Genomic DNA, 10,762 nt, shown 5'->3' on the forward strand with positions numbered 1-10,762 from the left:
CCCTACCTCGGCGTCCAGAAACCGAAACCGAAAGTTGTCCACATCAAAAGGCGATATTAAATTATTTAGCGAGAATACATGAATCTTGGTGCGTGCATCATGCTTCCTTGAGTTATAGGAAACGCTTACAGCAAGGAACGCGCAAGCTGCAAATTTGGTGGCACTACCCCTTTAAGCGTTAAATGAAGTACATGAATGATAATGTGAAGGAAAATAAAGTTCAGGTACATACATACATACATACATACATACATACATACATACATACATACATACATACATACATACATACATACATACATACATACATACATACATACATACATACATACATACATACATACATACATACATACAATTCGATTAATGTTTCAAAAGCTTGGGAAAGAATTTCGTAGGCAGCACATGCCGGCACTCCATTTTCACCCTTTGCCTCCTCAATGACACTGCGTATGCCTATAATCTAGAAAGCTTTTATCTAAACTGTGAAGTAACTAAGATCCCGAAGCTGTGCAATTAGGCACCCACATAAATATCTTTACTGAACGTGTTCAACCTATGCTATACTTATCTATAAACAGGAGCATTTTCTACGATGCTCGAAAATGTATAAACTACGAGCCGCTTCCTCTGGGCAATGAATGCTAATATAAAACAAAAAATTTAACTATTTTAACGATACTCAGTGACGCTCATGGTATGCCAAGAGTACAAGGTTCCAAAATACGTTACCTCTCCTCTCAGTAATTAATCTCGGGGCCTATATAAGTAATTTCCTGTAAGCTTCAAAAAACGAATAAACAACCGCAAGCCATTGCTTCAGTTCTTGCTTCCAGGAAACACTTCCACACTTTCAAGCGTCGCACTCAAGCGCCCTTCCTTCTAATTTATTTTTCGAGTTTGTACTTCACGCAGGCTAACAAATCGGCTAACACCGTCGGTGTTAGCCAATTTCCGGCCGTTGGCGTTGGCACTGGCCTGTGTTTACGCTGTAAAGTGCGTTTCGTGAAGTACGCTAGACAGGACACAGCCGCACCACTACAGGCGCGTCAGCCTGTTCTACTCTCGACCTTGGGTTGACGGCGAAAGCGACATCAGGAGGCACAGGCGCACTGACAGCCCGCAAATGCTATAGAATCAGGCTTTCTTTTTTCTTATTGGAACAAGCAGTGACACGTCTCGCGATACGGTACCGTGAGAATACAGAAAGAAGCTCTGCACCTACTTCCTTCTCTCACGTGGACGCATGGGTAAGCTATGGGGGCCGGTAATTGCACAACTATAGCGCTATAACTACGCACGGCTCGTTCAGCTGCTTCGACAGCACATTGCTGCAAGCAGAAAATTCTTTGCATATTTTGCCTTTGCGTACAAGCGTGCGTGCCTCGTGGCGATTTTATAGCTTCGATTAGGGCTCAACCACCGAGGTAGAACGGAAAGGCGAAAATGTGGGCAGCATGTACACTCTGTGTAACACTTGAAGGCTAAAGCCTTGCGCGTACTTGATAATGCATTAAGTTATACAGTCAGGGACCAGACTTCGTGCAAGTCATAACGAGCCGCAATATGAGAGGCATGCATTAAATTACCTTGATGTTCTTAGTCAACTAAATTGGTCGACCCCCCCCCCCCTGAAGCTTTCTTCACCTCACGGGTTGTCGCACTGCCTCCGAGATCCACCTTTGACCAAGCGACGATGCCATGTGATCACGTCATCACGTGACGCCATAACGATCTGGCGTCATTGGTACATGATATGTGACGTCACAACGTTACGTCATGAGTGACATAGGTCACGTGGTTTCTTGTACCACTTCATTCGCCCGTCGTATTTCGCTCGACGGACCGATCAACGAGAAACTTAAGGCTTTCGCCCTAACAGAGGGAGCATTGGAGTTAAAAATAGAAAGGTCCCTTTTGGAAGTTCGAGATTGTATTAAGGTCTTAGTTTTATTTCGTGTAAAGCCAAGTACATGAACGATAAGTGTGTTTACGTTGTGAGCGAGTAGAAATTTACAGTGGCGGTGCTTTTGCCATCATCGATTCATGCGTGAACTGTGAGCTTCTAAGCTGGATTCGCACAAGGGGACCGCTGGCGAACGCAGTCTGCTGGTGAGCCTAACACTACTCAGTGCTGCTGAATTGCGTCTCCCACGAGGAAACCGCTGACGAGCTGCTTGCGGAGTGATTCGTTAGAGCTTCTGCACGTCACACTACACTGCGAAACGCATGATTATGCGATCCGTCCCTCCTTGCGAGGCCAGGCGTTGAGCATAGCCGTAGGCTAAGCGCATGCACCCGTCACAGATACTACGAGTATAGCTCGTCGCACAAATCAGACGAGTCCACGCAGCGCAGCTTACAAAGGACACGAGATAGCATTTCGACGGCTGGCCTACAGTCACAGCGTCATCCTTCGATATGATCAAGCGGACGCCGCTTCCCGATCCGCCCACGGCGGCGTAGATTGCGTTTCCTCCGCTCTTGCGAAATATGCGACGAAGCGAAAAATCTTTGCTCGACTGAGAGTTACGTAACAATGGATCAGTTGAATTTCGCTGAATTGATAAAAGAGCGGAATTTCATACCGCGATCCCTAATTCACGGCTTCGTCTCTCATTCGGCCTCTTACGACATGGCCGCATTTTTCCAGACCGTCGATGACTTGCAGCGGCATATTAAAATGCGCACTGCTTTATCGTCGAAACAACGAACAGCCCACTTCGCGATTTTTGCGGCAGCGCAGAAAGAATCGCGGGCCATCCTTGCGAATTCCTCTCATTTCTCAACTGACTCGGAAAAGTCGGCGCGCTACATAAAACTGGCCGTGCGCAGAGCCCAAAGTTTCTGCAGTTTGACCTTCACGAAAGACAGTGTGTGTGTGTGTGTGTGTGTGTGTTTGTGTGTGTGTGTGTTTGTGTGTGTGTGTGTGTGTGTACACTCTTCTGCGGCACTGTTTGGCAAACTTGAGAACTGAAATTTTGAAAGGGACACTAAAGAGAAACAATGACTTGGTTTATATCGGTAAAATGTGCTCTGAAAACTCTAAAGTCTTTAATTTCGCCATCATAGGTTTATTATTACAGGAAAAAATGAAGTTCACAGTCTGATTTTTAAATTTCGCGCCAAAATCTCCCCGCGTGACGTCACGGATTTCAAAGTGTATCGTATTTTGGCGCCATTGGCTCAACGAAATTACCGAAACTTGGTATGTTAGGTCTATGACCCCCTCAGAGGACAATGTACTTCATTTTTACCGATTAGGAACTACGTAGTCCATAGATAGGGGCTGTCAAAACATGTGACGTCACGGCGAATGGTGCGGAAACTTCCAGGTGGCGTCGCCACCCACATTTTCTTTTTTGCGCGTTTTCTCGCTTACTAAGCGTCTTCTCGAAGCAAGCGTGGTGTTTTTGGCATCGTGAAAGAGTACTTTGCTTATATGAGAAAAATCGTTTTGCTCTGTAGTGTCCCTTTAAGAATTCGCCTAAGGTATTGTAAATGCACAGCCTGCTTGGCAACAAACACCACAAGCCGGTCAGAGTCATCCGGGAATCTCAGTGTATGAGAAAGCCGCGCAGCGTAAACATGACCCCGTGTAAACGCTACTTCGACGGCACTCTCATGCGCGGTACGGGGCCACAGCATTGGACAACAAACACTTTCTTTCAAAACCACCGGCTGCACTTCGGTTTACTTGGGGAGAAGGAGAAGCTGGGGGGGGGGAGGGGGGGAGCTGCACTAGAGGCCCAAGTAACAGTCGCAAAACACTGCCTCCTTCCCCTCTAACGGCCTTACCACCAGCCGGACTTCCACCCAACCCCCTCTCTCCATTCCAACGCGAGAACGAAGGGCTCCAGAAGCTCTATGCGATCGGGAACGGCAACTCAGACGTGTTTGCACCGCGGTTGCGCGAGCAGCAGTGCACTTTAAACAGCTCACTTGCAGACACACGACCTTCGTGTATTTCTCGCTTCGCTACAGGCATCGCCTGCGTCAGACCTCGAACTCGCAAGCTTCTGTGAATAGCAGGGTGACTAAATTCTTATTAGAATTATACTAATTGCAAAAAAAAGTTTTGCCTGTACAGTTTCTGTACCTTTCGCTTTGGATTATATTACGCAAATGTCAGATTTGCAACCCCGCCATGAAAATTAAATAAAACCAACGCTCGATAACAATAAGTAACGCAGTTATTTAATGTAAAGGTGCGGGCTCGAAGGTTTCGATTATTATATGCGTGTGAATAGTGGCAGCGCGAAGCGTTGCATGACGGTCATCTACAACAGTCTTTAGAGATAAACGAGAAACACTCGACTTAATGAAACTTCGTGAATGACTGTTTGTGTATATATGTGCGTTTGTGACTGGTACGTACTATTTGTGTGTATATGTGATCATTGTATATATCGCAGTTACCGCACGCCACCTGGAGTAGCAAGCCAGGGGATAGACGAGGCTAATACCTCCGAGAATTTCATTAAAGATTATCATTTCTCTACATATAAGTCAGGGATTTGAGGACCACATGACGCCAGCAATAAAAAGATCTGCCACGATGTCAAATTACGGAATGTTGCCTTGTTGCTGTACTGAATCCGGAGTAACAATATTAGTGCGTGGCGATGGATGCTTCTGAAGGAGCGCTCGCTGAACCTCTGCCTGAACCTCTGACTGCGATAGTAGTAGCACGTGTTGTACCCCAAGAAACTTCCGGTTCTTGATTTATCACTCTCTAACACCGAAGCGGAAAGCGTGTTTTTAAGCTATGTCAGAGTAAGGAAAGACCCTTTTGCGGCCTTCAAATAAAAGGAAGGCGCATAAGTTAAGGACTAACTCTTATAATGATGGGTATAGATTAGAAGCATCTTTATTTGAAATATTTGGCAAAGCACAGGGTGAGAAGTGTTGAAAATCTGCGGGCTACCCGCCAAGGGTTTTGTTCCCCGCCAATGCTACGTCAGTGCACGAAACGGGAAGCCGTCCAGGGTCTGTGTTTGTAAACAGCGAAACCGTCTATAGGTAATAAAAATAACGAACATTCGCGCCAGTACTCATCCATCCGATGTTGAGCTCCGACGGCTCGCTCCTGCGCTTCCCAACAGGAGCCCCACAATAACCAACGAAAGCTTGAAGAGCCGACAAATCCAAAACCTGTAATGGAAGCACGGAACGAGAACGTTCCAGAGATTGACACAGCCACAGTTGCAGCTGGAATATGCAACCTATACAAACCGGTAGTGAGTGACACCAGTCAAGACCCATTTGCAGTTCGCCAAGATAAATTCCAGTCACTCCTAAATTTTAATGTGAAATCTCGTGGACAATGGAAAAATATGAAGGACCAGGTATCATTGCGAGGATCCTCTTCGTGCATCAGTTGTGGCTCGTCTGCAACGACGTGAACAAGTGCAAAGTGTTGCAGCCAGTTGTCTTTCACACGCTGCACTTCATAATCATTCAAAACGACGCTTCTGAAGTACATAGGGTTCACTCGTTGCTTACTTATTGCCTTTCCCTCACAATGAGGGCGCGACAGGACGATAGACAGGGGAAAAATCACAACTGTAGCCTGCGAACCATCCTGCCTTTAATGCGCCGCGTAACGATAAACGACGAGCAGTTTTGTATTAGCAAGCACATTCTGACTTTAGCTCTAAATCCTAACCTTCCGGCCGCGCGAGCAGCCCGACTCGTGAGCGCTTCCAGGGGTCTTACAACGTCTATGTTCTGTCCATCGTGACTAATATGTTGCATAGTGGTAGACGCTGATTTTCTGTGATGGCAAACATTGAAATACAAGCTATAAAGGGGTACTGACACAAAATTTCGCGGCCGAGATAGCCTGCCGCATCGATTTCCGTGAACATGCGTATATCATGTGCAAAATACGAACAGCAAATACATCTTGGAAGGTATTTTAAATTAACTTTGAAGTTTGCGTGAGCGATCGACACCCTCGGGCCATTGACACCCTCAAAGGTGACCCTCGGTGACCCCCTATCTCCCTCACGTGACCATGCTGCAACAAGTTATGATGACGTCATAGCCGTCATTCTTTCGCCGCGTTAGCTCCAGCAGCCTACTTCGAGCAGCTGCTCGTGAACCGCGCGGAAGTGCGTCACAGTTCTGTGCGCTGACATGATCGAGAGCTAAACCTACTAGGTGGTGATAGTTGCACCCGGAGGATTGTCATTTTTGAAACCGAAACTGACACTGGTCGGTAATGAGGAGCTTGTACTTAATTATTTGTCGCGCGCGGCAGGAAACGATGTGCCGTGTTATGACTAACAGGGCGCCAGCAACAGATCGCAGCAAAAAAACGCGAGGTCAAAACTTTTGTGTCAATACCCCTTTAACTGAAAATCGTATCTTTGCTTACGGGTTGCGGTCAAGGCAGTATACCTACAACTACTACAAGGGTTTTGATGATCTATTAAAAGAGTACAGAACTAGATTCCCGAACTCAAGGAAATCACTGTGTTACGTGTGTATTGTACATACGCATCGCTTGTCCCAATCTTTATAATCATTATTCGTCACTCTTTTTGTCCCCTTATGTTTTTCTCCTGTTCAGAGCAGCAGGTCAGAGCACACTAGCTCAGGCCGAGATCTTTCTTTTGAGCTCTCTCTCTCTCTCTTTGCTACGCCACTGTCCTCGATTCGCCTCTGAAAGATGAGCACTTTCTGACGCATTGAACGATCGGCCGCTCTCCGTGCAGATGCTGCTGGAGTACCGCCCCATCGCTCGTCGGCCCACAGAACTGTGAAAGCTTTGTGCTTTTCGAGGACTACGAGCCTATGTGAAAACCTTTGAGTAAATTGTATAGTGCTGTCGACACATACGCGTCAGCGCGTTTATTGCTCATTTCCTTCTGACCTTTCCCTCCTCTCTCTCTCTCATCTTTCCACTCCCCTTTCCCTTTCCCCCAGCGTAGGGTAGCCAGCCAGACATGTTTCGGGTTAACCTCCCTGCCCTCTCTCTTTTGTGTTCTCCAGCCTTTGCTTACACTGTGTCACGTGCCACCAAAATTTATTAGTATTATTCTCTGCGCCTTCTTTTCAACAAACCGTTTCCGCTTTCCCTCTCGCTCGTTCACTCCCATTAAGTTTTGTAATCCTGCGCTTTCTGTCCAGGAAATGTTTGTGTGTTAGTGTATGTATACACCAGCGGGAGTGCAGGTGCGGGTGTTCCGTGTGGCCGGCGGCGGTACTCTTTGTTTGTGCAGGCCGCGTGGGACGGGCCTCTGTACTAGTGACCTGCAATGTTCCGATGTGCGCGGTTACACCTGCTACGCCGTTTTTCTCTGTTCGCACCTGGCGGGCCCGGTGGGTCGATCGATAAAGCCGGGGATGCACGACCGAGCGCTGGTTTTCGCCGCTAGCTGGCGCCTAGTTCCGCGGGCAGAACATCGACTTGAACTCTGCCGTCGCTTCTCTCTTTTGTTATGAACACTTGCCACGGAGGTAGTTATTTCATTACGGACAATACTTGCACTACAAGAGCACTGAGATGCGCTAATAGCAATAACATCGGTATCTGCTGCAACATATATAACAAACTATGCGTTTGGTACACCTGTTGAATTACTGCACTGCACGTGATTCCCTACTTTAAGTCATGTTGCCAGTTACGAAGTCATGCAAGTCGAAAAAGAAGATGATGTGGGTACAGAGCCTAAGGCACTCTTCATGCACTGTATAGGTATGCGCGCGCAAGCATGTTGCACCTGCGCGTTCTTGATTTTATAGGCTCCTATTATCGACGTTTAATTAGCCATGTATTCGCATTGAATGCGACCTTTTTAAAGCAAAAACAAATCTTGATTCCTTCGTATATTCACCATCCTCTGAAATGCTTGCTTAAGTAATTTCTTTTGTTTCCGTTCTGCTTTTTATCTTCCTATTGGTCGTTGGACCGCGAATTCAGCCCATTTCTGTACTACTCCTAGCCCTTTCAGCCCTGGATTTTTATTTTGATTGGATACTTTTTTTGCGCGTGTTTTCTTAATAGTTAGGATCTCAGAAGACTAAAAACAAAACAATTGAGACAGTGGTGCAAGTACTAATGGATTTACAGACATTGCACCAAATTAGGTCATCAGGGCTCAGCGGTTGTGAAATGAGAAAAAATGGCCTCTTTTTTCCTGCTACTCAATAGAGTACACAAAATGTGAACCACGTGTAAATGGCGCTTACCCGCCTCAGCGTAACCGCCTCGGCGTCATACACGACTTCGGTCAAGCTTTTCCTTTTTCTGGCTCCCAGCCCCACAAGAATGCCACACTTGTGGTGCCGATCGCAGTGGGGTTCATTGAAGAATTACTACCCCAAGAATTAGCAGTTATGGTTTCGTTCCCGAGGATCTAGGGGAACTTTTGTGCGGTGTCGTCATTTGACGACGCCAGGGCCGAAAGGGCTAGAGATAGTCTGTCGAAAAGAAAAAACGCCAGGCCTGCGCTGAAACCGCAGCACAGTCACAGCGAAAGCTGGAAGAGCGGCGTTGTAAGCTCTCTTGGGGCTACAATACAAGTACACTAGAAAGGTACCCACTACGCCATAAATCACAATTTTTGTGAAGTTAGGAAGCACCTACTAAGCCATTATGCGTCATTCTGCGGAGAAGCGAAGCACCAGCTACACGTCTGTAAGGCATTATGTGCACTTTGTTGACGCGACGACTGATGACGATGAAGAATTATGGCTCAGCCCTTTGTAATGGGTTGGAAGCTTTAAACGGCCCCCAGTTATGTAATTTGCACTGGGTGACGCCCGCTCGCTATTTCTCTCTCCCATCATGCTGTATAACATACGTTGACGTGGGAGAGAGACGGGGGGGGGGGGGCGAAGAACTTTACTGAGACCCCGAGGAAATGGATCATGCGCTTATGGGCTTCCTTGGCAACCAATACAAGTGCACTTGCGAGGAACCCACTACGCTATAAATCATTGTAATTTTACTGAGACACCGAGGAAATGGATCATGCGCTTATGGGCTTCCTTGGCAACCAATACAAGTGCACTTGCGAGGAACCCACTACGCTCTGAATAATTATAATTTTTGAGAAGTAGGGCAGCAGGCACGGTGCCATTTTTCGTCATTTACGGAAAGCCGTGGTACCTGCTAAACGCATGTAAGGCATTATGCGCACTTTGTTGATGCTGTGCCTGATGACGACGAAGAATTATGGCAGAGCTCTTTGTAATGGGTTGGAAGCATTTCACAACCTACTGGTTGCGCAATTCGCATTGTGTGACGCCTGGTTACAGAATTCGCGTTGTGCGACGCTTGGTGCTTATTTTACTCTTCTACCACGCTATATTACATATGCTAATGTGGTTCCTTCCCGACATGAAGCCTGTATAGGACCTGTTTGCAAAGCAGTTCAAAGCACCGGCATGGCTCAGAGGTTGAATACCGCGCTCCCACGCTGAGGGCCCGGGTTCGAACCCCGTTCCATCCTGGAATTTTTTTCTTATTTAGTTTTTTTTTCTTATTTCGAGCGATACTGGTTACGGACACCGGCGGCGGCGGCGGCGGCGGCGGCGGACAACTACGGCGCCAAAAACGGCCGGTGAAATGATCTCATAACAGCTTTCGCTGTAAAAGGGGGAGAGTGCTAGCGTAAATATTCATAAAGAAATTGCGGAAATTTTTAAGTGCGTTGCACTTTAGGGGCCCGTCTTGTTGTCCGTAGATCTCATGTGTCGTGATCACGCTCACAGTCAAGTGCTCAGTACAGGCTTGTGCAATTCAGGCTAGTGCTAAATAAGTGCTCAATACAGGCTCAGTGCTCAAAACAAACCTAGCAATGCTCAAAACTGGGTTAGAATAAAAGAAAAAAGTCTAAAATAATATAATTGACGGAAATAACCAAGAAGTCATTGCCATAATTAACTAAAAATTGCTAAAAACGCTTAGCGAAGATGCGGCTGACACCTGAGCCGCGCAAGAGAGGGCGCTATACCGCCTCGCCGAGCGAGCGATTTCTCCCCCCACCGGCGCTTCTTCGCTACATATGAAGGGGTAAACAACCTGAAAAAACTCGCTGCTGACGATTCGTATATCAACTGCCGTACCAAGCCGGAATTCGATAAAGCGCAGCAAAAAGTAGCGCGCATGTCGCACACCGAGTTTGCGAACCTCCCCTACAAGATTCTACTCGTGTCAGGGGAACCGCACATGCTTGCCTTAGAGAGACACTAAAGGCAAATAACAATTTATGTCAGAGTAAAAGCTCAATGTATGACAACGTCTAAAACGGCAGTATTATCAACAGCAGTGCCCTACTTACCGAGGAACTAAGCTAATTGTATCACACGATGAGCGCCACGAGTGGGACATTTTGGAAGTGATCCCGATGACGTGGGAGAGTCTGAATACAATTAATCACTAGTAATCAAACTAGCTGCAATAAAAAAGAGCCTTCCGTGCATCAAGACACGTAATAAAATGCTGCTTGTTCGTTTCTGTTTGATTCATGGAAAAAAGAACCTCTTTGGCGTTGTCATGGGGAACGGCGAGCGTGGTTCAAAAGTTCCGTTTTCGCCGAACTGCGCTTCGCCCGGTGCCCTGCTTCGCTTGCGCGGTCGCGTCTCAGTGGTAGTTTCGGTATCGTGTACTGCCGCGTGTGTTTTGCACGCTCGTGAAAGTCGCTCTGCAGAAAGTTCGACAAAATACCGCATGCATGTGATGTTACCGGATGCCCGAATGGTGCACGCCGCCAGTTCACACCGCCGCGCAGTAAAGGCGGGCACTGTT

Source organism: Rhipicephalus sanguineus, chromosome 4 (genome assembly GCF_013339695.2).
Source record: "Rhipicephalus sanguineus isolate Rsan-2018 chromosome 4, BIME_Rsan_1.4, whole genome shotgun sequence".
In the NCBI taxonomy this organism is placed as follows: domain Eukaryota; kingdom Metazoa; phylum Arthropoda; class Arachnida; order Ixodida; family Ixodidae; genus Rhipicephalus; species Rhipicephalus sanguineus.